The 27233-nt window shown below is 37.1% G+C and overlaps 1 pseudogene; it reads left to right on the top strand.

Annotated features, from left to right (window-relative positions):
- LOC100071752 (E3 ubiquitin-protein ligase Mdm2-like) lies at positions 1 to 27233 on the top strand (annotated as a pseudogene).

Below are 27233 nucleotides of genomic sequence, written 5' to 3'. Positions count from 1 at the left end.
ATGCAGAGAGAAAGCTCAGTCTTCTGGTGTCCCAGTGAGCGTCTGGTTGAGTCTCCGCCAGCTGGGGCTGCCGCCACCACTGCGGCCTGGGGTAGACAGCCGAACACCGGGTCAAGGGGAGCGTGGAATGTCGTGATGCGGGTAAGGATTTTATTTTATCTTTGGCATCCATTTTCTAGTCACTTGACACTGTTCCCCAAAGACGTCAGCAGAGCATCTGCTCTGTTGACAGCATGAGCAGCTTGACATTTCTTCTGAGGAATGAACTATTAGGGTTCTTGGAAGGCATGATAGAGCCCGGCAGGAAGCGCCACAGCTTTGGGCCACCTTCCGCAAATTGCCTCCCAACGTCATGGATACAATCACATTTCTATTTTCCTCTTAATAACTAAGTGAAGAGCTAAGCCACAGCCTGCTTCTGATACCAGATTTGCTCTAGGCACCGTTCCTAGGATTCTACATTGATGGCGGGCAAAGATGAATGGAAAGCTTTCTTTACAAAGCATGCATGTCTAGTGCAGGCCTTAGGGTGGACATGGTCCAGACAGAGTTGATCATCTGTTTTTATCACATTTTCTCATTATTAGGACAGGTTTGGGATTACTATACTGCTTATTTCTTGAAAAAAAAAAAAATGGCATCAAATACCTAATGTTAAAAACCTCAAAACATGCAAGAGTGTACAATGAAAAATAAATCTGCCTTTGACTCCAGATTTCCAGGATGGACCACAGAGTTAATCAGCATCACCAGGTTCTTATGTGTCTTTTAATCAGTACTTATAGATTTGCAGCATTTTTTTCATAATGGCTGTTTTGTATTCCATGGCTTGAAGGTACTTTCAAAAATATTCTATACTGTGTGGTATTTATGTCACATCTAATACTGTATTGATAAAGCCATTGCAATGAACACCCTCACATATTCACAGAGAGGCAGTAAAATTGGGTTAAGGGGCTGGCCCCGTGGCCGAGTGGTTAAGTTTGCGCACTCCGCTGCAGGCAGCCCAGTGTTTCGTTGGTTCGAATCCTGGGTGCGGACATGGTGCTGCTTATCAAACCACACTGAGGCAGCGTCCTACATGCCACAACTAGAAGGACCCACAACGAAGAATATACAACTATGTACTGGGGGGCTTTGGGGAGAAAAAGGAAAAAATAAAAATCTTAAAAAAAAAAAATTTGGTTAAGATCCTGGAGTCAGACTACCTCGAATAAAATTTTAGCTCTTTTTTTTTTTTTTTTTTTTTTTTTACTGGTTTTGATCTGGAGGAAGCCACTTTACCTATATTTGTTTTGGTTTCCTCATAAGTAAGTATGTAAAGTGGAATAATAATAATGGAATGATAATAGTGTTGGCTTCACAGGGCTTTGTGAGGATAAAATGAGTTGATGAGCACAGGCACAAGTGCAATAACTAGGTCAGCAGAGATGTGCACTTTAAAAGGTATTACGTATGTCTAGTCCCAGGAACAGAACATGAAAGAGCCAGTTTTCATTCATCCTCAACAACAGAATATTCTAATATATAAATAACCTTTGCCATTCTGATAGGGAAAAAAATTGCATTTCATTGTTGTCTTAAATTTTATATTTTAACTATGGGAAAAATAAAAGTATTCATATGTTCATGAGCCATTTTCATGGATTTCCTGGTGAACTCTCTAACCCTGTTTTCCTCTCTCTATTTTACAATTGCGTGGCTCATTATTTTCATACTGATTCATAGAATATGCTATAGCTTAAATATTGTATGCATATCTCCTCAGTTTGTTGCTTATCTGTTGACTCTGATTTTATATCAGGCCAAGACTTTAAAAATTTACCTATTTTACTAATATCAAGTCAGATTTACCAACATTTTCTTTATGACTTCTGAGGTTTTCATCTGCTTTAGAAGACCTTTCATCATCATTTAGTAGAATGGAACCAATAACCCAATGAGAAAATCACCCTATTAGGACCTTCAATTTGTTTTAGAGATGATTCTGAAGATTAGTGGGAAAAAGAACTATTTTTCCAAAGGGAGATTGGATATCCACATGGAAAACAAAAGAAGTCATTTGGCTCTTTTGGCATAGTACACACAAAATCAAATTCTGGGAGACTGTATATCTGTATGTGAAAGTCACAACTTTCAGAAGATAATATAGGAAAAGATCTTCATGACCTTGAGGTAGAAAAATAAAATGAAAGAAATTTAAAACCACTACCTGTAAAGGAAAGACTGATAAATTTGACTACCAAAAGTAAAAACTTAACCTTTATTAAAAGTTTCAATTAGGAGGCCAAAAAATCAAGCTGCTGAGTAGGAGATATTTACAACTCATGTAATCAACAAAGGTTTTATATCCAGAATATATAAAAATGTCTTCAAATCAATAAGAAAAAGTATGCCATTGAAATGTAGGCAAGAAGTTTAAACAGGAACTCTACAAAAGAAGATATCCAAATGGCTAATATGAAAACGTGTGAAGAATTATTAGTAATCAGGCAGATGCAAATTAAATCAAAATAAAATGTCACTGCGTATCTACTACAAAAGAGTGACAATACCAAATGTGATGAGAATGTAGAACACATTGCTGGTATAAATGTACTACAGTGGCAAATGGTTTGGCATTATCAAGTGAAAGATGATGGTAGCTTGGCCAGGGTGGGCAGTTGGGGTGATGAATGGTAGTCAAATTCTGGATGTGTTTTGCGGAAAGATAATAAATTTGCTGTTGGAGTATATGTGGTGAGGAAGAGAATGGTAGAGTGAAGAATAATTCCAAGGTCTGGTCTGAACAAATGGATGGATGAGGTTGTCATCACTTAGTGTAGGAAAGCTGTAGAAGAGCCTTTATTTTTCATGGAGGTGGAGATGGTTCAGAAATTCAGTTTCTTACCACGTTAATTTGTAATGTCGGTCATGAATCCAAGTGGCAATGTAAAGTAGGCAGTTGTGTATACAAGTCCGGAGTTCAGGGATAAGGTCCAGGCTGGGCAAATATCCTTGAGAGTCATCAAAGTAAAGGTATTCAAAATTATGTAACTGGAAGTAATTATCAAGGCAGTGAATATAGAGAATGAAGAGAGTCAGTAAGACTGACCGCTGGAGTTTAAAAGTTTATGGAGTTGAGGAAGAACCAACCAAGGAGACAGAGGAGTGGTAGTGAGGTACAAGGGAAAGCAGAAGATTGTGGTAACCTGAAAATCCACTAGAGAAACAATGTTTCTAGGAAGAGACAGTAATCAACTGTTAAATGCTGTTGATAGGCCAAGTAAGACAGAGTATCCAGCCAGGTAAGGATGGATAATTGACTATTGATTTAGAAATGTGGAGATCATTAGTGACCTAGAAAAAAAAAATTTCAGGAGTCGGGTGGAGGTGAAATACTCAATGAAGTGGGTTCAACATAGAGAAGGAAGAAATCAGTAATAGTGGATACAGATAACACTTTTGAAGGGTTTGCTCTAAGAGAAAGGAAAGAAAAGGCAATAGCAAGAGAGGGAAGCAGTGCAGAGAAATAGGATATGTGCATGCCGATGGGAGAGATAAGGCAGAGAGAGAAACTTTAACGTACAAAAGAAAGCAGACATTGAAGCAATATCCTACAATGGGCAAAAGTCACGGAATCTCATGTGCGAGTTGAGGAACTTCTGTTAGGACCAGAAGTCATTCATTTATGATAACACCAGAGAAGAGCTGTCATTGGAGCACAGCTGTAGATAGGTAGTCAGGTGTAATAATAGAAGCTACTGAAATGTCATTCCTAATCCCTTTTCTTTTCTCAGTGAGACATCTGTTATACATGGAGAAAGGGGAAAAGGGTTATGAGGTTTTAGGAGAGAGAAAATGAAATGGTATTTTCCAGCAGAGTAGGGAAGTGAACGGGCAAGGGAATTGTATTAGGAATGCCAGGAGGCATTAAAATATCCATTTGCACAGATTTTTATGTAAATATGCAACAACGTGACGTTTTACACCACAAAACAGTATTTATTTTTTCCTTTGTATACTAAAATTATTTATTGTGTTTGCAAAATACTTGATGAACCAGATAAATGTGGCCTTTGTCTTCAGGGAGCTTACAAAACTTTTCCTCCTCTGAGGTTCTTTTGGGAAGTGAAATAATTATTTCCATTGCTTTACTACTGAGAAGAACAGGTTTAGATTCATTCTTCAGGTCTGCATTCAGAATATACAAACACGAAAACTATACAAAGAAATTTAATTTCAGATATATTTCATTTTAAAGAACATTATTCTGATGTTATTTCAAACTAAATCATCTATCTACTGCTTATTTCCTATCAATCTTCTGCATTTTAAGGGCAAACTGGGCAAAAGCAATGTTTTCAACACCACTCAATCTTCAGGTTCTGGAATGATGCTGGCACACGGTCAGAGCTCAATAATAGTTGTTGAACATACAAATTAATAGAAGGAATGTAATAAATCAGGACATACTACTTGAAGAAATCCCTAAGGAGAAAAAGAATCCCACATATTTTCCTTTTCTATATCCTACACTGTTTTGTCAAAGTGGAGACAATAAAAGTTGGATAAATTTGATTAACTTATTCAAAATATTTTGACTATAAGACATACATAGCCATAAAATATCATAGGAGTACAGTATAATGAAACTCAGAATTTTGATAAATATTATTTAAAAAGATTAAGAAAAGTTCTCAGCTCATTGAATTTCAGTCTTCAGCAAATAAAGAAAATGTCATTAATTATTAATGAAAGCTTTTTCACTTATTAATCTGTGAATTGTATGTGTAGGGATGAATTGGTTGTTAATAACAAAATGCGAATATGAAAGATAACACACCCAACCATCAAGTTTGCTGAACACAGTTCTTACCCCTCCTGGAAATGATTTCTTTTTAGAAAAATGAATTGAATATTGTTAAAAATGGAGAATAATCGGACACGGATGAGGAAGTTATGACATTGACACATATTCCTCTATAAATACTGAGATTTATTCTGTGCATCACTCAAAACACATTTGTTAAAAATTGAGTTAAAAGATCTCATACCCGTGATCCAGGAAACATAATGTGAGAAACATGATAAATTAAATGATTGATTGTTCATGTTTTAATCTACACATCTACTGATACAAAAAAAAACAAGCTTTATTTCTTTAGACTCATTAATTATAAACTTTGGATTCCTTTAGGGATTGAAAAAAACAACTTGCAAGTTAATCTTTTGTTGTCAGTTTTTGAATAAGTTACTAAAGAAAATTGGTGAACTTATTAGTTATGGAATCAAATATTTCAATTTTCTCATGTTGACTTCAATGTGGAAGTTTACTTATTTATTAAGTACAAGCTGTTGTGGTCATTTATTTATCTATTAAATATAAGCTGACGTATTATTTTTAAATTATGGAAACATTTGTAAAATATGTATGGTTGTTACTGAATTAAACAATTAAAATAAATATACTTTGTATATTAAAAGTCAAACTTCTATATAACTGCATTGGGTTGTTTAACGGCTTTTTAAAATTTGTAAACATGACTAATTCTATTTTATTGATTAGTTAGTAACTTCAAATCATGCAAATATAATTTACTTTGTCTTGGTGCTAATCCAGACAATACTTGGAATAAGGAAACGGTTTTCTGTAGATTGTACCTCTTCTTGACATGGTGAAATGACAACTTGTAAGTACATTAAAATCATTTTCCTCTGAAAACAGTGGTGGTTCCCACAAATTATTTCTACTCATTTTCTATGACTAGAACCTCATAAGTTTCCAGAATGAAACTTCTGGTGGCAGTTTCACATTGCCCGAATATGCAAGTTAAGGGACCCTGGTCTTCTCTCTGGGTCTATTTTCTATATGTGGGACTCCTTAAGGATGGACTATGTTTCTAGGATCTCCAGAATTCTTTTTAGATAGAATACTTGAAATTACTCAACTATATATTTAACATGCCCACCATTACACTCAGCACTTTAAATGGATATAGCCTCGGTCATCATTTCAAAGATTTTTAAATGCCTGACCTGGCATTGAGAAGCCATCTGTGTTTCTGTTTGAATCAGTTCCTGCCTTTAGTCTTGCCTTTGAAGCTATGAAATTAGCGGCACAGTTTTGCACCTACATCGTACAGTCCCCACTGCTTTCTCACTAGACATCTCTTTGTTGATTAGGCAGAGTTCATCATATGGCACCAACATGGGCAGAGATGCTCTTCAAGGAGAACTTGACCTTTCTATAACTTCTTGGTATTGACAATTCCCTAAATTGAACTTTTCCCAAGAACTGCATCAGCATGTCCACCTTCATGAAAAGGTCTCAGCTTTCCCTGTGCTCTGTGTATAGCCAAAAGAAATAAAACACATGTGTCTTCTCTGGTCAACATGTCCGGCAGTAAGAGGATAATGGGGGCTGCCTACCTGTATCCAGTTCTCTCAGACTTCCCATAATATGACTTACTCTACTTCTGCATGGGAATAGTAAAGGGGAGGGGGCAAGAATTGCTACAATAATGGGGCTTTAACTCCATATAAGAAAATATCATTTGGGAGGAGGTATCCTCCCCTAAATACTCCATGCCTTTCTGGCTCTTATTTCACGGGGCTTAGCCACTAAGTTTATGGTCAACCAAGAGTGTGGCTATTCTTCCATCATGAAGGAGATCAACATTACTGCTCCACCCTCGCAAGGCCACTTCCTCAATAAGAATTACTTTCCTTGATTGTCTTCCTGGGAATACCACTAAATAATATAGATTTTGCTACCAAAAATTCTAAAATAGGGGCTGGCTTGGTGGCATAGTGGTTAAGTTCACGCACTCTGCTTGGGCGGCCCAGGGTTCACGGGTTTGGATCCTGGGCACAGACCTACACACTGCTCATCAAGTCATGCTGTGGTGGCATCCCACATACAAAATAGAAGAAGATTGGCACAGCTGTTAGCTCAGGGCCAATCTTCCTCAAGCAAAAAGAGGAGGATTGACAACAGATGTTAGCTCAGGGCCAATCTTCCTCAAGCAAAAAGAGGAGGATTGACAACAGATGTTAGCTCAGGGCCAATCTTCCTCACCAACAAATAAATAAATAGAAAGTCTAAAATAGATTACAACAGCACATTTATCAAGTCTATTCTAGATCCATACTATATCTAAGGCTAGGATTTTACAACATTCTATCCCAAATGATTTCAAGCCGCTTTGTCTAAAACAGTCTATCAGAGATTCTGAAATGTGATCAAATGGATAAATCAAGATTGATGTAAATTCCAATAAAGTTATAGTCCAATTTGAATACAAATCACTTTCCATTGTCAGGTTTTTCAGAATAAAATTATATACAAAGCCAAAGAAAATAAATTAAAATCTTCAATTTTCTAGTCAAGCTGAAGAATAAAATGTTAAAATAAACTAAAATCTCCTGTTATCCCATCTTATATTACTATATTTCTTCCCCAAAACAAGAAGTCACATATTTCTATGTTTCTTTAGAAAGAGATATGCAAAGGAGGGAAAAGGAATGAGGAAAGGAGGAGGAAGAGAATAAAAAAGAGAAAGGAAAGGAAGAAAAGCATGTTCCACGTTCTCATTCCCCAGGAAGGTAGATGTGATCCCACTAATTGAAGACAGAGTCAGAAGTTAACTTCTAAGGGTTCTTTTTGTTGCCCATACTCTGGCCCTAGCAAAGTACCAGAATGGAGAGTCATGGGCCTCCCTATCATTGGTCCTGCTAATCTTCAGAGCATCTAAGTGCCTGCTTTTTCCATTATCAAGCATTCTTTCTACACTCTGAGTCTAAAACATTTCTACCAATGCTGCTTTCTCCTGACAGTGGGGTGTTTGTATTGATGACAGGCAATCCTACTGGCAAAATACATTGATTTATAATTTGGACAACTCCAGTTATTTGCTCTCCAAATAGTGCTTGACCTCATTCAGTCATATTTGGGTGTTTTCAATTTCCTGATATCCCTAACCATCTATCAACCTAATTCTGTCTGTTCTTCCAACTTCAATGTTGCCCCCACAATATTCCTTGGAGTCCCTCTTGTGTTCATTCTTTAGATTGTTGGGGAAACAGCTGTGCTTAATTTTCTCTGTTGAATGGTCTTTTACATTTTTCTTTATAATATATGCCTCAGACCCTACTGGGATCCTCTATATTCAGAAATGTGTAGCCGTTCATTTCTGGTTCTGTCAAAACGTGTTCTCCTGAGTCAGGTAATCCTATCGAGGAGCTTTTCTTCATCCAGTCCCAAATCTAGCCCAGGTCTGGATTCTACCTATTGAGATCTGGCTATTTCCCCCTTGTTCATGTCATTTATCCTTTATCTTGCCTTAGATTTCTTATTTTATAAAATTTCCACAACATATCCTTTAGAGAACAGTTAATAGCTGTGTCTCTGCTTATAATAATCAATTTACCTTGAAACTCACTCAGCAGTAATTCGAGCATTTTACGCCGGGACGCCTAGCCTTCCCCTATTACATTTGTTCAAAGAGTATATAAGCTGTTATTATAATTATCACAATCTTCAAGGAAGCAATTTTGTATTAGCTCTCAGGATATACTCTATCTGTAGCTGTGAGACGGCATTTCTCAATAGTTTCCTGAGTCCTAACTCGATCCAGGGGAATTATTTCAATCTTATCTCTGTGCTCTTCCCTATATTCTTCTGTTTCTCAAGGTTTCTCAGGCACTGATCACTTTTTCTGGCCTGATTATCAAAAGATCTCTCTCCCTGGTCCAGCCAAAAACTTAAAAGTACTTAAATCTTGGTATATTGGGTCCTACGTACATTTTTTAGCCATTTCTTTTGAATCACGGCCTCTGAAACCTTGAATTTCTTTGAAGTGTATACCTTTTCTCCTTCAGCTTGATTCCCCCAGATCTTCCTCAGTCATTTTCAAAGATAGACTTTTCTTAAAATACCATCTCATATTCATTTGAATCATTCTTCAATTTCCCTGCCACTTCCTATACCCAGATACTGCTTGCATACCAGGCTAATTCTCAAGATTAAGTCACTCCAGGTATAAGCTTTCTTGAATAATAATAATTGAAGAGGTGGTTCAAGTATTTGTGATCAGCTCTCCTCTAACTCTATCTGTGTGAATGTGATATATTCAAATCTGGCAGGGGCCTCCATTTCTATTTGTCTGTTCATTACTAAAATCTATCCTATTTCAGGAGATAGGACTGCTATTTGAATTTCCAGTATTCACATGCATAATTATTGACTGATGAAAAGTGTAATTTTAAGGGTACGTTAGTAGAAAAAATAAAATAAGACATGCCATTTTCTACTTGCTCTTGCTTCGGCCCTGGTGAAAGATAGTAGTAATAACCTCAAAGCTTTATAAGAAATCACTTCATGACCTACAGACCTAGCTGAGAAACAAAACAGAAGTTACTAAGTGCACAGAAGTTATTCTAAACAAGGTATTAACAAGTTTTAAAGAAAACCATGAAGATAAGACACCGTGTGACAGCTTCTTCATAATTTCTCCACCGGTGACCTTAGACTTCACAATTCTTAAGGCTCACCGCTCAATGAATCAGATGTCGGGATGTGAGGGGACACTACTCTACCCGCAGGCCTCGCCACTGAAGGGAGCAGGATCCACGAAGTAAACCCTATGACAGACTAGAGCAATTGCCAACTTCCAACAGATAGAAAAACAAAAACAGGTGGACCATACATGTTCAATCTCCTCTTCCCAAACTCACTGAAAAGGAAAGCTCCCCTTCTCCTCATGGGGGATGAGTTACGGAGGGGCCAGAGAATGGCCCAGAGTTTCATACTAGTGGGGATTCTGCTACGTAGATGAAAATATGAGGCTGGAGCTGGGGTGGGGGTAGGGGAACTGCTTCACTTTTAAAACTTGCAAGCACACTTAGACATGCTCTTCAAGGAAAGGTTTTTGACCAATGGAAGGCATTTTCACATTAAGTTGTCTGTGTCGTCCTTGTGTCAAAGAAAATGCATTTGGGCCTTACTTCATAAAAATATAAGACAAGAAAGTCCAAATGTAACAGGAGGGTTCATGGCCATCCAATCCTGCTGTCCTGGTAGCTTTGCCCAGAGCAAAGTCTTCTTGCTTCTCTTGGATTCTCTTCTGAATTTTCTTGGTCCATTAAGAGATAAACTCATTCTTTTACCTGCTGGAACCAACTGCAGACATCTGCTGCTCCTGAAGCTGCCCGTGGGGTGAACATAGACAAAGGCAACTTTAATCTACTTTATGCTGCCCATTGTTGAGTAAGATCTCTCTTTGCAAGCAAATAAGCAATCAAGAGATTAACTATACTGAGCATATGGACATTGCTTTTTTTTTTCTGGATAAAAGGTATGGTATGGGATTTATATAAACTGAACTTTGTAGCTACTTTCTTTATTTTGACTAGCAGGTATGTTATGTAATTGCTGAGATTCAAGCAGCTTTTAGTGTGTTTCCAGAAATAAAAGGCAGGCACTGAAAGAAAAATCATTACAGAGACACTATATCTGTAACGGTGAAGAACTAGAATAAGAACTTATCACACTGAAGGAAGAGCGTAGCCTCAACTGTTAATATAGATATAAGAACTGGTTTGGTACTATTAATCACTCTTCCATGTTATATTAAAAATGCTGGCTTCGTTTTCATCTGAGAAATTATTGAGGGGATCAAGACATTCACATGTTCTGCCCGGGGGTCTTCACTGGGTACATAGGTTAGTTTCAGGGCCTCGAGAGTCACTTCCAGTTGGTTTTCATCTCTGCTGTTTTCTCGAATGTGTGCCTTAACATCAGTGGGCTTATCAGATGTGGGGTTTATCATTTCAGTAGCCACATCCGGGGATTGAGTCTATACCACCTTTAGAAAGGTAAAATTTATGCTCTCTGAGATAGTAGCCTTGAGCTGTTGAATTATCTTCCTAGATAAGTTGATTACATACCACATACACATTTTAGAGCTATATTAAACTTAAATGTATGACAGTAACTTCCCTAAATATTTCTGACCTGAAACGATAATAATTATAATGGTAGTAGTAAGAGCTACCACTGTATTTATTACCACAGTCACAGTTAAAATTTATCTACATATTAATTATCACTTAAAATTAAAGTGGTTTGTGGTCTGGACTTAAAAGCAACCCATATCTTCTTTCATTTATTCCTCCTAACAACTTGAGAATTGGATAAGGTTATTATATCTGTTTTAAAAGATAAGGAAACTAAGTCCTAGGGAGAAATAAGGCAACTAGTCCATGAACACTCAGTAAATAAGTGGCTAAATAGGAACTTGAAGCCAGGTTTATATATCTCCTAAATCTGCATCCTTAAACATTTCACTAAACTTTCTCTACGGATTAGAATAGTCTGGCACACAAGCTGATAAGGCTCTTCCTAGTAGGACCCAGGTAAGCTAGCGCATGGAGCCCTTGATAGAAATATTAGTAGTCATGAGCAAAACAGTAAGTCTGAGCCATGGAAGCTACGAGATGCCCACCTGAGCCTGCCTGATGACAGTGCATCCCAGGATGTCAAGACCACCTCCCTCCCGTGCAACACTCCTTTCTGTTTTTCTACACACTATAGCTGTGTCCTGCATGTCCCAAAGCCCCGATTAATCAGTATGGTCCTAGCCGTGAAGGGAAATAAAATCTTAGAAGCTGTTAGAGAAGTAATGAATATTCACCAAATATCTGCAGCAAAATGCAAAACCTCGATAAGGACTTGAGGAAAATAATGAGAAGGATGCACCAATGAGTGCAAACACCACTACAAACGTAGTAACATAAATTTGGGAAGGTTTTATCCCTGTGAAATCCCATCACAACCTTGGAAGCAGCCTTTGACGAGCAGAGTGGCCATTCGCCAGCACATTACTTCCTAGTACAGACTTACAATCTGTGAGGTGAAGAGAGAGAAGGAATAACCACCACCAAGGTGAGCTTATTCTTTGAACGGAAGTGGAGGGGTCAGGAGCAATGAAAATGCTGAATGCCCTTTGTCTGAGCATCATTTGACAACAATGCAGCTCTTTCATGGGGCTGACATCTAGCCACCCAGAGAAAAACTCCACGAACTTTTGTTTTTTGCAAATAGACTTTCTACAAAACAATAGATAATACAATGATAGTGCTTTTTTTTTTTTTTCTGGTCCAGTCACATACTTGGCATCAAAGAGTGGGGGGAAAGTAGAAAAAAATCCTAGCCTAAGCTTTTTCTGTAATTATCTAAAATTATCTAGATTAAACTTGAATATATATCTACTGTACCTCATTAAGCACACTGTTCCACTGCCTGCCCTTTCTATCTGAAAACGTTCTCTCATTTGCAAATTGAATTTCTCCCCCATTAACTTACTGCTTAGGTATATTTTAATGGCTTTCCTTTCAATGTAAGCCCACTTGTTTTGGCCGTGAAATTATCTCATTTCATTGTATAAAGCCCAGCTTCATTTCTAATTTTCAGTAATTGTGTCCATTTCTAGGTGAAAAATGTAAGCCCTCACAAAAGGCCTCTTAAAACTGGCCTGTCATTTTCAATTCTTTCTCTTCCAGACGCTGGTTGTTAATTTTCCTTACAACAATGCGTGTCTGTTCTCCCTCTCCAACGTCCTGTTATAACTAAGAGAGTGAAGCATCTGCACCTTGCTGTGTGAGGTCATCTCCTGATAGGAAGCTGCCAGCTTCACACAGCACCAGGCAGTGCAGGTGTGGTAGCCATCAGCTAACTCATCACCTGTTTGCCTTCTGAGTAAAAGCCTAAGGAGGACGACAGTCCTGTCCTTACTTTTCCATTAACTAGAAATTCACTACCCAAAAACTTTGTCATAGAGAAACTCTGGGAAAAAGCACATTCTATTTTTAATCTTCAATATATTTCCCTGCACACTCACATACAAACACACACATGTAGATACACATTTGTATGCATGCTCACTCACCTACACACTCTGAAAAATCACGTGTTATAATATTATATTACACCCTCCGCATACAGACACACATGTATACACACACAGTGTCTTTTAAAACCTTGTTGGGAAATGACTTGCCAATACCTTTCAATCCTTGATTTGCATCAATTTGCCAGTGGGAGAGAAGGAATGGTAGATGACATTCCAAGTAGAGGAAGGAGCTTGTAGAGAGACCCCTTGTGCTGAAAGGACCTTGAAATTCTGAAAAGACCTTGAAATTTTGCAAAACCTGGGAAGGTAGGTACATCTGGTACAGGAGAAAAAAAAAACACACACACACACACAAAGTGAGTTTGTAGCTGTAACTTGGAAATTGAGAAGAACCTTACATGCCAAGCCTCAGGCTCTGGATGTGATCCAAACACACAGTGTATAAATCAAGCATCTGAACTTAATCCAAGTGCTACAAAGGGCATGAAAACCATTTCAAATAAAATAAAACATCAACACTTTCATACACACACACACAATACTATTAGTTAAAATGCACTTACTTACTCCCTTAATGGTCCATAGAACACAGAGGCAAATAATAATAATAATAATAAACAAAAACCTATGCAGCAGTAGGACAGACAGTAGGGTGATTATTATCAGAATGAAGAACTCGAGACTCAAAACATCTAAGTGAATCTTCAAGTTCATCCAATTCCACTGTGTTGATGTCTTCAAACTCAATAACTCGTTGCTGCCACACCAATCTGGAAAAGGTTGTTCAGAAGAATTGGCAAAGAGGAGGGTTGGCTTATGAAAATGGGTCTCAGTGTAGTCGCACCAAAAGATTTCTAAGTTCCCAGAGGAAGGCCAGGCACCGGAGCAAAGAAGCATAGAAGTGTGAAAGATTAATATTACAACCAGATTCAGAGAAAGATTTTGACAGAAATGTTTGCTAGGGGATTATTTATAATGAGAAAAAAAATGGAAATAATGTATGTGTTATTGAATGTGAAGGCTAAGTAAATAATGTGCATCGTATATTTGAATATCATGTGAGCATTAGGAACAATTTTTAATTAAATGGAAAAAAGTTCAGCAGATAATGTTAAGAAAATCAAAACATGTAAAATAACTCCAAAAAACAAAAATCAACAAACACACTATATGCACAGTCACACTCAGTATGGTTTCAAATCTAACTATCATTTATCCATTCGTCTAGCTCTGCATCTTTTGATCTCTCCAATTAACTACACTTTCAATCTGTTATCTACCAGGCATGTATAGGAGACTAGGAAGAAATACATTAATTAGATATTAGGGTTTTTTTTCCATTTTTAATGATTTGATTTTCTCCATATACTTTCCAGTGTGGTAGAGAAATTTGGTGAGGGAACTCACACTCCACTAGTCTCTGAGGCAGATAATTTTGCCCACCCCATAAAAGACATACAGTTAGTTACTTATTGGCTTGTATTTGAATAGCAAGTGAGGAATCTGGGCACAAGAAGCTAGCAACACAATAATAGGTCAACAAGCCTTTTCCAAGGGCCTACTATGTGCTGGGCAAGGGAGATGCCCAGTCCTCATGCAGTCAAGTGGCATCTATAGATGATAAAACATCAATAATAGAGCAAATGTGATGAATGGCATAATGGGGCAGTGCAAGGTGTTTGGAGACTACATATCAAGAACACAGAATCTGGTTTAGGAAGAAATCCAGACTTATAGAGGAAGAGCTGTTGAGGCTCACATCTTAAAGAGGTGTAAGGAATACACTTCCGGAAAGAAATATCAGGACATGTGAAGGCCCTGAAATGAGAGACCCCTGACATGTTTGAAGAACTGAACAGTATTCAGATTGATTGGACTACGTAGTGCACGCTTTATGGCGAAAGAATAAAAAGATGAGGCTTTAGAAGGAGGCAGTGGCAAGTCCTAAACATTCTAGAAGCATATGAAGAAACTTGGGATCTATCTGCAGGGCAGTGAGAAGACATTGAAAGATTTCAAGATTTTACTGGAGGTAGTTGGGGGTAGAGGTGGTCACGTCAGCACATTAGTGGGTTTATTCCGGCTGCATTGTAGAGTGCTAATTAGCTGTAAACAAGATTGGATGGGAGGAAATCTGTTAGGAGGCTGTTTCAGAAGTTCCAGAAGAGATGATGGTGAGCCTGATTATTGTAGTAAAAATAGAAATGAAGGAAAAATTATAATCCAGACTTCAGATGCTAAGATATGAATAGAGTGGTAAGGGCCCAATTACGACTGGATTTTTTTTAAGAGGGTTTGGACAAGATATAAGTGGCAAAAGGTGAAAAAACAGATTTCTCATATGAAAATTTTAAACTTCCATTTTGAAATATCTTGTCCTGGATAATAGTACTCACCTGATGAAATTTATAGAAGCACCAGCCCTGAGACTCTCTGAAGTAGCTGTTGTGTGTGTGTATGTGGGGAAGGGCTGTAATTTGAGAATTTGGGGGCAAAACAAGAGAGGATGAAGAACTAGAGAAAGCTTTGGAGAGATGTGAGAAGCAGCCCCCTGGGTTTTCCTAGAGATAACGGGTGTGTTGGATGGTAGGTCTTGGAGGTCTGTGTTCCTGCTCGTGTTGGGGAGGAGAATGTTGTAGGAGATGGAATTGGAAGTGCTTAGAAGAAATGTAATTGCAGCATAGAAGCAATTCATACCCACTTCTCAGTGACATTTGGGTACATCTGTATTTTTCAAGCTTTCTACAATACGCAGATATCATAAAACCCTTGACATTTACAAGGGATAAATCCCAAGATCTTTGCAAATTTCTAGCTTTGCAAATACAGAGAAGCTTGTATAATCTCTTGACTTTCTCAAAAATTGTATTTCCTTCTAGAGAAATAAGTTTCTGGTGCATTCCCTTACACGATGAGCAAGTATTGTTGCCTCTAACTGCAAAAATATATGTGGAATCCATCCTCACCTTTCCAACTGCACGATGACCACTCTAGTTTAAACCATATCATTTTTTTCTTGAAGAACCACATAGCCACTAAAACTGTTATCCCTGTTTCCATTTTGAACTTTGCATAGCCCAGAATATTTATAAAATCTGTATCACATGTCGCTTTTCTGCTTAATATTTTCCAATGTCTTTCTATTGCTTTAAAGAAAATATCCACACTCATTGTCACGACTTAATAAGTCGTTTATCATCTAGCCTTCCTAAATTTAGTACTTCTCTTGCATTACCCTTTCTATGTTTAACGTGCTGCAGCCACACTGGCCCTTGAGGGCATAAATTGACAACAATCAGCATATAGCCTCGCTGAGGAAAAGATTCCAATTCATCCTTAGAAATACTGAAAAGAATTTCATGTCACCAATGTTTAGCAGTGCTCACTGTTTTAGTCAGCATGAGCTAAGTTATGCTGCTTTAACATATAACCACAAATCTTTCGGGCTTCACATGCCAGTGCTAATGTTTTGTTTATAAAAAGTTCTCCCTCGGTCTAGGAACCTCTCGGTGGAGCTCTCTTCCATCCAACTGCACTTTTTGGACTTAGCCATCACAACACTAGGACTCCTTCATAATAGCTGCAGTAGTAAGATAATGAAATTGGAAACTTCTCAGGGTATATTTCACTACCTCTGCTTGAAAGTGATGCATTTTATTAGCGAGAACCAGTCACACAGCCTCATCTAACTGCAAGTAGGTTGGGAAGTGCAGTGTCTGTAAGTCGAGGCAGGAAAGGAGAACTGGATACTGATGAGCATTGGTAAATTCTGCTACAATTTGTTCTGCCAGTTCTAATATATTAAATTTAATCCTCTTGCAAAATGTACAATCTTTTGCCAAGGAAAACCACCCCAATCTCATCCAACAATAGCTCTAATGTTTAGGTGTTGTGCAGTAATAGTTTCTCCATCAGATCTGGATGTGGCTCCTCTTGGACTCCCCACTACCTGCCTGTAGAAGCATGGGGGCCCAAGGATCATTCTGACAGTGAATGTTAACATTTATTGGATGCTTTCTATTTGATACAAATTATACTAAGCAATCGCACCCATTCAATCCTCACAATGGCCTTTTGAAATGGCATTATAATTATTCCTCTTTAAATTGCCCAGTGTTCCACAGCTAGTCCATAATGGAACTTGGACTCAAACGCTGCTCTGTCTGAAACCAATCTGTAATGTTTCCTTTATTTCTATTGTCTTTAAACTCTCGAATTAAAGGGGTTGTTTCAGGAATTGTTAGAAATGATTCTTGGAGTAGCTGAACATAATACTTTCAACAAACATAAAGGTCATTTTTAAGTCTCAAAGAATCACAAGCTTTTCCAGTCTTGGCTCCAAGTTTCTTTAGCAACGCAATCTCTGATTTTATTTATTTTTTTCCTCCTTACTTTTCTTTATCAACTTACAGAGTCTACTTTGAATAGTAGATGAAAAGGCTACACCATAATCTGATCTTTTTTTCAAGATATTTTAAATGTTGATATTAACTTGTTGGGCATTGACCCTTAATCCGATTTTTGTTTTAAGGCACTTAAGTCTGTTGAAAAGTATCAGCAAAAGGTGAGAAGGTCTTTAATTTAATCATTGTTGCTCAACTGAGTTTTTATAGGCTTTTGACTTTCAAAGTCTTTATTATAGTCATCTTTTATAGTTTGGGATCAAAAGCAGTCAGCTTTACTAATATTGTAAAACCTGAAATGTTTGTAATCACACCATTCCATTCCATAGCCAATTCTGTCCTGAGCTCATCATTTTCTTGAAATGTCCTATAAAATATGGTCAATTTCATTCAAAACACACTAATAAAATTCTATTTTCCAACCTTTTTCTCTAGACTCTCAGGTCGACAGGACAAGTTCATCATTTATATGATCTAACTCTCAAATTACTTCAGGCAAGAGTTTTACCACTCTATGATATATGACAAATCTTCTGCCATTTTGTAATATAAATCACCATATTTCCAGGCACCTATAACAGCAACGTCACATATCTTAGGTTTTTGTTATGATAGCACCCCACTTCGGGTACTAATTTTCTCTATTCGTTAGGGGAGTGTCTTGGTGGTCCTCAAGGTCATTCCGAGGTTTAGTGATTCACTAAAAGGATTCATCGAACTTGAAAGGCATTATATTCATGGTTATGGCTTATCACAGCGAAAAGATACAAAGCAAAATCAGCAAATGGTGCATCAGGAAGTTTAACGGAAACTAGGAGCAAGTTTCCAAAAGTTGTCTCCCAGTGGAGACACCCAAGACACACTCAATTCTTCCCGCTATAAACTGTGGCAACATGTGTGAAATGTTGTCTACCAAGGAAGTTTGCTTGAGCCTAAGAATCTGGGGTTTTTATTGAGGGTTGATCAGCCAAGTACACAATGCCTTCATGACTGACTGCAGTTACCAAAACTACAGACTGCCAAAAAATAAGCAGATGTCCACCTTTGTTTGCATAAGCTATTTGAACAAACTGGTATAGTTTCCTTCAAAGCTCCAGCCATGCAAAACACTCTTATCAGTTGGAACATTCCAAGCACTCAACTCCCAATAGCCCACCAAGGGCCCAGTCAAGAAAATATGTTCTTTTGGGAATGTGCAAGTTTTAAGCAACTCAGACCTGATGAATTCATTCTTTCCTGCACATAGATGTTAGAATACACTGAGATAAAAACAACAAAAAAATCCCTAATTTCATTGATTTAATACAACGAAAATATTTTACCACCACTCCCACCCCACTTATGTAAAGTTTACTGAAAATCTGGAGGACTCTCCAAGGCACTTGATCACCACGCAACAGCTCAATAACCCATGCTGCTTTGGTCCTTTGGTTTTGCTATATGAGCACAAGGCTTTGTCTGCTTTAGCTGTGACAGAGGAATAAGAGACTGGAGAATGCCTTGGGGCTCTTCATCGCATCAGTCAGTAACACGTTATTATTATTATTATTTTGCATCAAAGCTAGGATGATCAATCTTCTACTGCCAACCAATTCCATAGTTAAAGAAACATTTATTGAACTCTCACCATATAGCAGTCACTCTTCCACTTGCTTAGGATTGAGTGGTGAATACATCAGATTTCTGCTTTCTTGGAGTTCATATTCTTGTGAGCATTCATAAAAAACAAACAAGTAACCAAATAATTATACATGCTTATTTCAAATGTTGATAAATTTTATGAGCTAATGAAAAGTGTGATGCAATAGTGAAGGGGAGGGAAGGCAGTCAGGGAAAATCTCTCTGATAAGGTGTTATCTGAATGAGAGGAACTGGAGACAACTTTTTCCATTTGGAATAACATGTATAAAAACATGGATGTGATGGATGAGCTTCAAGTTTTGGTGGAACTAATGGTTGGCCAGAGCTTAGTAAACACCAGGGAGAATGAAAGGAGAGAGGCTGGCAAGAAGGCATGGTCCAGATGACGCAGGTCTGGGTTTATTCTCAGGGGCAGTTGTGACAAGAACAGAGGGGCCATGCCAAGAAGAAGAGGAGGAGGTGCTGTGGGAGGAATCCTTTGGGCAGATGGTGCAGACTCTGAGTACCATGATTGGGGATTTAAACAGTCTCTTTATGTCACTTCAAAAACTAGATCCAGCTCTTCCCAAGCAGCCCAGAACCCTTTTTCTTGCTTGACCAAATGTGATCATTCCCCAATTCACATTTTTCTCAATCCATTTCTTCCAGGCCATTGATCCACGTAGCCTGGCCCATCCATGCTGAATTTCATTCCAATGAATAAACTTCCTTTCACTGCCTCTCGGACTGTCCCTTGTGCAATTTCTCGGGTGTTTCTTCCATTTGGTTCCTAGTCATGCCTCTGTTACTGTTTTCATTATTTTAAAAATGGAGAGGATGTGTTTCTGCTGAAGTTGCCCAATCTTGTTTTCACTTTATTGGACTCCAAAGTGTGCTGTCTGGGTGTCGGCAGATGGATGAGGCAGAAAAGCCACTGATTTGATTTTCCCTTTCAATTTTCAGATCTTTCACTGCTTGCCTGGTTTTGTTTTCTTTTCTAACAGTGCATCTAAATACGTGCCTTTTCCTTCTCTCTCTTGAGGTAATCCTTTTTATTGCTTTTACCTGTAACATTTGCCTTTGATGGTTTCTGGATATGTGTTTAGGATCAAAGATGTTCTCTCCTATGCTTACTTATCATGTCTGTGCTTTAACTTGGTTATTTCCTTTTGTTCTGTGATTTTTTTTTCCGGCTTATTTTTCAGTTCTCTCTTCTTAGAGATTCCTTTACGTAGCGTGTCACAGCAGTGCTTTTTAAACAAACTTTTTGGTCTCCAGAACTTTTAATGTGTCAGATGGTAACCTATTGTTGGTATTTTGAAAGAGAAATACCACATAAGAGAAGCTCAGTATTCCTGCATGAGTTCAACAGAATCCGTTTTATCCGTGTTTCAATACCCAACAATCAACTTGTTGGTATATACTCACTGAATCAGGTCTGCACTCATGCCAGCAAATAGCTACTCACCTGTCTCTGTTAATGTGCAGTAAATCTCAGAAGCTTGATCAAGTAAGTTTCTTCAAGAAATTTAAAATAACTTCCTAACTGTCATTGCTCCCCTACTTTCCAGAAATCACAACAACCACGGGGATTCAAAATAGTGTTGTACGTCTATGGTGTGGGCAGGATTCGCACAAATTACGTGATCATGAAAGGACATCTTCCTAGCTAAATATTTGAAATATCTATGTACAGTATAATGTCATCCTGTATTATTTCCTCCTTTTGTTATAATTTTCTTAGGATACCTATCTTTCCTTAGCAGCTGAGGGAGTTTCTTCTCAGCTCTATAGACTAGGTTTTGTAACGATACTTATAGTTTAGGTTTTAGAGACATTATTTGCAGTTTTCATGTTTTAATCCACTTTTCAATGGCGTATAGAGTTGACTTCTATGGACGTGCGCCATTGCTTTTTTACATAAATTTTCTTTGATTTTGACCCCAGATTTCAAATAAGCATTTAAAGTTTGTCATGAAATATATAATAATTATTTCTCTGGATATTTCTAAAATTTACTGGTTGAAGGGTGTTATTGATACAATTATAGATAGTTAATATGTATTGGCTTCATATTTTATTCTGTTTGAATGCATATATTTTGATCATTATAAAAAGAATATAACCACAGCATAAAACTATGAGAAATTGAAGAAAAGGGAACCATACAAACTCAATGTAATTATACTTTCTTAGCATCAACACTGCTTACTCTTCAGATCATATAGGTTCAGTTTTTGAGAAGCTTATGATGCTCCTTCACCCCCAGAACTTGCCAGATCCTGGAAATATAAAGAAGAAATGGAACAGCCTTGGAGCTTGCAAGGAGTCCCAGGGGAGGTGGCAGCCTCCTACAAAGAGACCATTTTAGAATAATGTGTCAGACTCTAGGATAGAATGATTAGGGGGAACCTTACATGTTCATGAAAAGGGGGCAGAGAAAGATTCTCAGGAAAGCTAATTCCTGAGTTTGATCTTAAAGGATAAGTTGGGCTAACTCAAGACAGGAAGGATAGGAAAGTCATTCTAGGAAAAAGAAATGCATTAATCAAGGTACATGCCACAGCTTCATCTGGGGGAGTATAAGCAATTCAGCGTTACAGGAACATAACCTAAGCAGTGGGAAATGCTAGAAATGAAATTTTTGGCCAACCGCAATCTAGTCTATGCATCATGCTCTGAACATAGTTTTAATCAAAGGACATGTAGAAATAGAGCTGAATTTATTTTATTATGCAATCACGTGTGTGTATATATACATATATGTTTATAGCATGTATCATTTAATATAAAGTCATATAGCTACACTTTAACAATTATTGTTAAATATTACCCATTGTTAAAGATTGTAAATTGGTAAATAAATATTGTTAAATATGAAATATTATTAAATATCATTAAATAAAATAATATTATGGCTACTGCTCAAATTAATATCATTAATCCAGGTTTTTGTTTCTGTTTTTACCTGTTGCCTGGATTATTTCTTTAGAGTATGTTCCTAGGCTCACATACACTCTAACAAAATATGACATCTTTATGACTCGATACATAGTATACATTACTTAATAAAATAGTTTTCAGCAATTTAATCTCCCACCTACAATACAAGTTTAAATGCTTACATTTCTCAACACCCACTGCCAATACTGGTGATTTTTTCCCCCTTAAGTTTTGCTAATTTATTTGGCAGAATATTTCTTAGTCTTTAGTATCAGATCTGTGTGGTACAATGAGAATTATTCCCATGTCTTAATGATGTTATGAGAATTAATTTAAGTAACGAATGAAATTGCTTAACACACTGCCACATATAAGTGTTTGATAAATTATGACTATCATGTTATTATTATCTTTCCTACTAGTAAAGACTATCTTGATCTATTTTTTTCTCTTCCTGGATCTATTGGAGTATTGATAACTAAATGAATACTTAATGCTCATGTTAGAAAGCACTTTTATTTTATACTAGTGATTGACTGTCAGCATACAAAGCCCACAACTATGACGAGCTGCAAAAAAGTAATGAGATAATTCCAACCCCCAAAAAAACATCAGTCCATGTAGATGATAGCTTCAATGCAATTTAATCAAATTCCTAAGGTTCAAATTAAGGAGGAAAAAAAAATGTAAGTGTGCTCACCACATCCTAGGAAGGGAAAATGACTCTTAGCTCTATTTCTTGTATCCAAACGCTTCTCTTGTTCTTGAAACTATCTAAAAGTGGAAGAGAAATGTCTTAAATACAAGATCTGTTCCAGAAGAAGAATGGGGGGAAAGCATGGAAATAAATGTGTACTTTTCAGATATTAGGAGACTAAACTCTAAGTACCACTGTATAATCTACATGTTGTCCAAATGATAGGCTGAGGTATAAAAACAAAAAGAAAAATTGAGCAACAGCAATATTATTTAAAAACTCATTGGTCTTAGTTATAGTGGTGGTACATTTTGTTTCCTTTCCTGAGTACATAAATGTCTCTCTCTTTTTTTAGTAAGGATTATTGAAATATAATATATACAGTAAAATTCACCCTTTTAGCTATTTCTCTTGAAGAATTTGTTCATTTAACCTGTTATCAAATTTATAGTCATAATGTTGTTCCTAAAGCTCCTTTATACTTTTAATGTCTATGGGATCTGAGCTGATGTTCCCTCGTCCGGTTTTGATTTTGGTAATTTGTGTCTTCTCTCTTTTTCTCTTAATCAGTCTGGCTAGAGTTTTACCAATTTTATTATTGATCATTTTCAAATGACTAGTTTTGCTTTTATTAATTTTTTCTATTTCTTTCATATTTTCAGTTTCACTGATTTCTGCTCTTATCTCTATTATTTTCTTTCTTTCTGTTTTGAATTTAATTTGCTCTTCTTTTTCTAGTTTCTTAGGTTGAATCGCCAAAGACTGATTTGAAATATTTCATTTTTTTCCTAATGCTATAATTTTTTTCTAAGCACTACTAAGGCTGTATCACGTAAATGTTGATATGTTGTGTTTTCACTTTCATTTAATTCAAAATATTTCCTAACTTCCCTTTTATTTTCTTCTTTGACACAGGGTTTATTGAGAAGTGTGTTTTTAAATTTCCAAATATTTTGGAGTTTTCCAACTATTTCTTATTAATTTCCAGTTTCATTGCCTTGTGGTCTGAGGATATATGTTAGGCAATTTAATTCGAGAACTTTGGTGTTACAGAATATGGCCTATCTTGGTGAATAGTGTGTGTGCACTTGAAAAAAAAAATGTGCGGTCTGCTGCTTTGGGGTTTCTGTCATGTGTCTTTCAGATGCCAGTTAGGTCAAGCTTGTTGATAGTGTTGTTCAGGTCTAATATTTGCTTATTGATTTTCACTTTATTGTTCTACAATTACTGAGACATCTCCAACTGTAATTGTGGATTTTAGGTTAGTTATTTTTAAAATGCCATGTGTAGTGGCACAGACTCATAATGTCTAACAAATTAACAAATTTTATTTGTTTAAAGCCATATAATTAGCCAAATGTGTCTGCTGATGCTTAAAGTCAATGTAATTTGGGCGTTAGTCAAAATAAGAAGCAGCAGATACTTTTCATCGAGCACATAACAACAACTGTGTATGTGTTCATGCATAATTTAATCAAAGACATATTTTGATATTTGGGGATCTATTCCTATCTAAGACACTTTCTAAATACCAGTAAGTGAAAGACAAGACACTAGAACTCTTCTGACATTTAGATCCTGGGTGATGATTTTTAGAAAATTCCCATTTTAAGGCTCAATGGCATCAGCCGTAGAAAGGGAGAAGGTCAGCCTAAATGAGATTTTAACAATTCTTCCTTTCTGTGACATCATTCTCATTATCAAAATCAGCATAGTTATTTTTATTTACAATTTGTTTGATATAATACGGTTTTGAGGGCCTATCACTTTTCATCTATGAAGTAACTTACTAAATCGAGCCTTACTTTGTCAATTGCAAAATAAGACAGTAATCACAGCCCTACCTGTATTCTAGGAAGTAAATGAGAAGATGAATAGACAATTTATTTGGCACTGGTCAGGAATTGTAACAACCAAGTTGATATTATTATAATGATTATTATCAAGCAAAAACACTGACATGCTAGTGAAAGTTGCTACTTTTCTCTGAATCACATACAAAAAAAACACTTCTGCCCCAGAAACATAATTATACCTGTACTATCACTTGTATAATTCTTTGAATGATCTTATGTTCTTTCTAAATCAACGTTTCATGATCTTTCCTTCCCTAGGTGGCTAATTAAATCAGTGATTGAACTGTCCAATTCATACTAAGGCAATCAGGAATCTCTCTTCCCAGCTAGTTTCCTTGCATATTACACCATTCCATTTTCTAGAATCTCAGAGAAGCAAGATTGAATGGACTTAATGGGTTACTTTTAGACCTGCAAACAAGACTGACTTCTCGAGACTCTGGCCAACTGGTATCCATCCGAGTGAAAGATGGTTTGAATGGTCAAAATAAGCTAGTTAATGTTCTAATGTGGCTTTTGATTACCCCACTGCAATGACTCTGAATTTGTGCCATCTACTTTAAAAACGAAATCTAAATTGTGAAGCCTGCTTTCTTATTTTTCATCCAGAGAAGATTAGTGGAGAGAAAATCAAGTTCCCTGTACCAATGTATGGGAGAGTTTCAGCCTATAACTTATCCAATTTCATTAGCATTAATGAGAGTTTTGTGTGAAATTCTGTGTGAATCATTGCATTAGGAGATCTATAAGAGCTTGCTGATTACTTTTATTTTGTAATGGCTCTATTCTCCAGCTCAAACTTTTAACGTATTACGCTTGCAATAGATGCTAAATTTTGGAAGAAATCAAACTTGGACCTTTGAAGGTAATTAAATCTGAGTAGCATCACATAGAATCATTCACCATTGTGAATAGTAGATGCTTGTGGCATGTTAGGTCTCCAGATATTCCACTGGCTTGCTGTCTATAGCGTGTGAAGACTTAAACTTGAGTTTTTAGCTTTTATCTAATTATGTTATGTTTTACTAATATGTACTCATTTATGAATATTCCTACTCAAGCCCTCTATTTTTCCCTCATTGTTGAGCCATGAATTCTGTATCCACTTGGATAATCCTTTGAGCACCCTGCCCGGGCCATTCCTCAGCTTTGTAATTTTTGATGACCTTTACATGGTATGAAAAGAGAATTTGTGTCCAAATCTGGACAATTTTGAAAATGAAAGGCGGGGGATTGGTGGGGTGGTGGGGTCTGGGCACGCACATGCAAACACTCAGTGAGGCAGCTAGGGGACCTCAGCAAGCTGGGCTCCTCTTGGGGCCCATGCAGCCTGCGTGACTGGAAGGAGGATGGAGGGAGAAGCTGTGCCCAAGGGGCAGCCCTAATGCCTCTGACCAAGGGTCTGCCCCTTTTGCTGCCAGGAGTCTCCTTCTCAGGACCCAGTGTTCTTGAGTGCCCCAGAAGCCTTGGATTAAGAGTGTTTTGGGAATTCAGAGGAAGAAGAGATGACTTTTGACTCAAAGAAAATTCAGATGAATTACCTGGTGAATGACAAAGAAAGCAACAGAAGTCTTATAGTACTTCCCTTTCTTCGATAAAAGCCTCATTTTGTGTGTAATAAGGGAGATACATCGTGAAAGAAGCTGTAGCAAGAAATCCACAGAGACTCCATCAAATCCCAATCTTGATGCCGGTGTAAGTGAACACTCAGGTGGCAGAATCAGGATTTGGTTTCAGATTAATTCACCGTAGAATTTGAAGTTTAGTCTAGATTCAGAAAAGCCTTAGTGCGGAAGAACAAAAACTCTCAGAGAAAGACGATGAGGTGTATGGAGTTACTGCATCAGGAAGGGGAGAGTGATACAGGGTCATTTGAAGAAGATACTGAAATTTCCTTAGCTAACTAGTGGAGGTGCACTTTATGAAATAAAATGAATCCTTCCCTTCCACCTCTTTGCAACAGATGTTGGGTGCTGGTGAGAATGGGCTTTCTGAAGATAAAAGGAAGATATCTGAGAAAGCCAATCTAGAAAACTCAACACAAGTAGAAGAGGGCTTTGATTTTCCTGATTGTAAAAATACTCCACAAAACCAAAAACTACAGTAAATGATTCCAGAGTCATATTTTGAAGAAAATGATGATAAGAATGACAGATGCGTTCCCATCCCAAGAAAGTGAGCACTATTCTCAGCCATCAACTTCTAATTGTATCATTTATAGCAGCCAAGAAGATGTCAACAAGTTTGAGTGGGAAGCAACACAAGACAGAAGAAAGTATGGAGTCGAGTTTTCCCTTTAATGATATTGATCCTTGTGTGATTTGCCAAGGTCGACCTAAAAATAGTAGCATCTTCCATGGCAATACAGGACATTTTATGGCATGTTTTACATTTGCAAAGTAGCTTTAAAAAAGTATGCAAGATGAATAAGTTCTAGAGGTCTGTGGTACAACACAGTGTATATAGTTAACAACATGGCATTGTGCACTTAAAAATATGTTAAAGATAGATTTCACGTTAAGTAGTCTTAACACCCACACAGGTGTGAGCACACACACACACACACACACATGCAAAAGAACACAAGGAAATTGTTGGACATGATGGATATGTTTAGTACCTTGATCGTGGTGATAGTTATCACGTCTATGCTAATGTCCAAACTCATCAAAATGTATACATTAAACATGCACAATTTTTGGTATGTCAGTTATACCTCAATAAAGCTTAAAAAAAAGAGAGAAGTCAGCCCTGCCCAGTACGAAGACAACCAATTCAAATGATTGTGCTAACTTATTTCTCTTGGTTGATCTGTTCATAA

The sequence above is a fragment of the Equus caballus genome, chromosome 15, assembly GCF_041296265.1.
Source record: "Equus caballus isolate H_3958 breed thoroughbred chromosome 15, TB-T2T, whole genome shotgun sequence".
Lineage (NCBI taxonomy): Eukaryota > Metazoa > Chordata > Mammalia > Perissodactyla > Equidae > Equus > Equus caballus.
This window is presented reverse-complemented; position numbering and strand designations above follow the sequence as displayed.